Source organism: Octopus bimaculoides, chromosome 29 (genome assembly GCF_001194135.2).
Source record: "Octopus bimaculoides isolate UCB-OBI-ISO-001 chromosome 29, ASM119413v2, whole genome shotgun sequence".
NCBI lineage: Eukaryota > Metazoa > Mollusca > Cephalopoda > Octopoda > Octopodidae > Octopus > Octopus bimaculoides.
The window spans coordinates 11,142,400-11,146,004 of NC_069009.1; the positions used below are offsets into that span (position 1 = coordinate 11,142,400).

Here is a 3,605-nt window from a genome sequence, read left to right on the forward strand (position 1 = left end):
GTAGTAGTAGTAGTAGTAGTAGTAGTAGTAGTAGTAGTAGTAGTAGTAGAAGTAGTAGTAGTAGTAAACAACAGTTTGGGTATGCTAGCTTATTTTAGGCTGATGATAAATAATGATTTCTTAACATATATTTTGTGACAGGCGTATAAAAAGAGGATAATGTAAGTAAACACACTTTATAATTATTATGTAATCCTTTCAGGGTAAATTAGGCTTAACCTAAATAAACTATTCATCAATCTACTCAAAAGTGGATCACCAATTCCAAAGCTGCCGAGGAAGCGCATTGTGACCAATGGTGTATAACAACATCCGATACTCTGTTCAACACAAACATATGCATATATATATATATACGTTTATATACACATATATCTATGCGTATAGGTTTATATTTTTATACATCGTCGAGCAATATTAGATGTGAAGGAAATGCCTTGTCAAAATAAAGCTATTGGCTTGCAGTGACTATTCAACTGATATCGGTGATAAAATGTATTCATAAAGAACGGAACGTTGTATAGCGAAAGACCATATATCATTATTCGGCAGTGTTTAGATGTGTTTCGCTTGAATTGAAGTTCATTATATATGTGAACTTGTAAACTGTCTTGTGAGTGTCGATGTTTCTCTAGTTGAGGACTCTACTGGACCACGTTGCCAAATGAACTTTTGATTATGAGGGCATCTTCCAAACATTTCGCTTTTTGAGCGTATGAAAGCATAGAAAGATATAAATCTTTCAACCAATCAGAGCCTGCTTCTACTTCATTTCAGATATAAGTCAGAATGTTACTGCAAATTCTAAATGATTCTGTACAGCGCTGTTTCCTTGTTTCATAGCCTTGTATAAATGCTTAATGACGTATCATCGATAGCAACTCTGGCAGAATTTGTCAAGTATGAATAGATATGTCCTTGCTTAGACCCTTACTGTTCTGACTGCTTCTAACTCTTGATGTCTGTTCGCCAGACAATAAGGTTCATCAACATGACTCCTTGAGCTAGTGATTCATCGGTGTTACTGAGACAAACCTCCTAAAGAAAAGAGATGACGAATATTAACAACAATCACATATTTGAGTTTAAATTTGCCAGGAAGTATTAACAATGAATAAAGTAATTACAGAAAATTACCCTCTGAACCACACGTCCGAGCAAGGTTGTTTATGGAAGGCCAGCACTCGGATATGCATACCAGCCTCCCTTTTCCACGCCACAAATATTTTCCAAGAGAAAGCCAAAGTCCGATAGAACAAGGCACCAGTGACATCGCGATTCATTTCTGAAGCTGAAAGAACTGAAGCAATGTGCAATAAATTGTCTTGCTCAAGAACTTAACACACAGCTCCGTCTGAAAATCGAAGTCATTATATCATCTTTTTGAACCCGATGCTCTAAACACTAAATCATGCGCCTTCACTTAACAGTGAATATCAGGTTGTTGTTGGCATTCCGTCGCTTACGACGTCGAGGGTTCCAGTTGATCCGATCAACGGAACAGCCTGCTCGTGAAATTAACGTGCAAGTGGCTGAGCGCTCCACAGACACGTGTACTCTTAACGTAGTTCTCGGGGATATTCAGCCTGACACAGCGTGACAAGGCCGGCCCTTTGAATTACAGGTACAACGGAAACAGGAAGAAAGAGTAAAAGAAAGTCTTGGTGAAAGAGTACAGCAGGGTTCACCACCATCCCCTGCCGGAGCCTCGTGGAGCTTTAGGTGTTTTCGCTCAATAAACACTCACAACGCCCGGTCTGGGAATCGAAACCGCGATGCTATGACCGCGTGACCGCTGCCCTAACCACTGGGCCATTGCGCCTCCACTAACAGTGAATAGGTACATTATTATTCGACAATGATTTAAGACAATCATCTGATGATGACAACAGCCATGAATTCAGACAACAAAAATTTAAAACCTTATATGAAATAACTAAATATTATGCAAAATAAAGTATTGATATTTAGAAATATTCCTCGTTTGAAAAAAAATACGTGAACAAACATCTAGCGGTGGTTGCTACTAATTGGCAATTAAAACCAGAAATATCCCATATAATCTGTAGGCAATGAATTGGCAGAGTTGTAAAGCACGTCAGGCGAAACTACTTCGTGATATTTGTTCTGATTCTCTGAGCCATGATTTCAAATTTGGCTTTCCTAATTTCCAGTTCTCTAATAAATTACCGGTCAAGGTGCGGTATTGACGTAACTTGATACTTTGTGTTTCTACTTCCAACTTTATAATTTCAAATCCTTGCAGGTCCATCAAAGCTGAAAAGATTAATCCGCCACTTGGTTTCATGCGACCACCTGACAGTTTTGATATCATTATTGGAGCTGAATTTTCTTATTTAGAACATGTCTCTAGTTTGGTGATACTTCTTGTCGACTGTCTCATCATCCTCGAAGACCCTGTAAAGGTTGAGGGCAAGAGATTTTCTTCTTTATTAAGAGATAATGGAACTCTAGAATTCTTATGAATTAACATATCATTAGGAAACTAAAAACGGCCACTTTCATTTCTAGAGACGAGGACAGCTGTGAATAGCGTGTTCCTTCCTTCACAAGCGTTAACAGCACAGTATTGTCCTACTTTGACTCCATAAGACTTAGACATACACAGAATAAGTAGAAAACAAGTATCTCCTGTAGGAATTGCCATAAATCAAAATAAATGAGTAATTAGAAAAAATGGGAATTAGGAAAAGAACATTATAAATAAAATTACAAATACATTATTGACTTGAGAAGAATGGTGAAAATGTGTGTTGGTATGCGTGTGTGTTTGTGTGTGTGTGTGTGTGTTTGTATTTGTGTATTTATGGGTATCCTCAGTAGTATAACCTTCTTATGATGATGCTGTTGACGACGACGACAACGACGTAGATGACAATGGTGATGATGGTCATTGTGATGGCTATAAAATGGCAAGAAACCTACTACTTACTCTCCCCGATTAACTCCATATTATCTTGATGTATTCCCAAATTACGCAATGTCTGTGATGTTTGAAAAGCTTTAAAAATTTGTTTCAAAACTTCATCTTTAGTAACCTCATCTGGTACTGAGCAATTAATACTAAATATCTCTTTCTGTTCCTTTAATCTGAAATTGGATTTTAAAAAGCAATTAAAACAATATAATCAGTTTAAACAATGTCTACTACGTTATTTCATTACATGAAAATTCTATGAATCGAATTTTATGAGTCTAAATTCCATCGTTTTATGGCACTGCTTGACTGGAGAGACTTTCGTTTACCAAAATTGAATATCAATGTATTGGATGTGATGTGTGTGAGATAATAATTTCTTGACTTTGGACAGATTCTAACAGTAACTTATTAACTACTGACGCGAATAGAAATGCATATGTCATTAATCCATGTTGGGTACATGGCTGTCCCTGTGCTACAAATTAGGATATACACGCATTCACGCACATAGGTATGTGCGTTGTTGTTGTTGTATTGGGTGTGTGTGTCCTTATGTATGAATGTATGTGATGTAGTCGTTACTAACATACATTTTAACAGGTAACGATATATTTGAAATACAATTTATGACGAACGATTTAATACAAACATCTATTGTCAATTA

At 36.7% G+C, this 3,605-nt stretch overlaps 1 protein-coding gene across 1 annotated transcript in view; it reads right to left on the reverse strand.

Annotated features, from left to right (window-relative positions):
- Positions 1–2,959: 2,959 nt before the first annotated feature.
- Positions 2,960–3,605, reverse strand: part of LOC106871602 (leucine-rich repeat-containing G-protein coupled receptor 4-like) — a 61,891-nt gene continuing 61,245 nt past the window's right edge. Inside the window, exon 17 of the mRNA XM_052977856.1 lies at positions 2,960–3,111. The gene's annotated coding sequence lies outside the window, so the exon portion shown is untranslated. The remainder of the gene's footprint in view (positions 3,112–3,605) is intronic.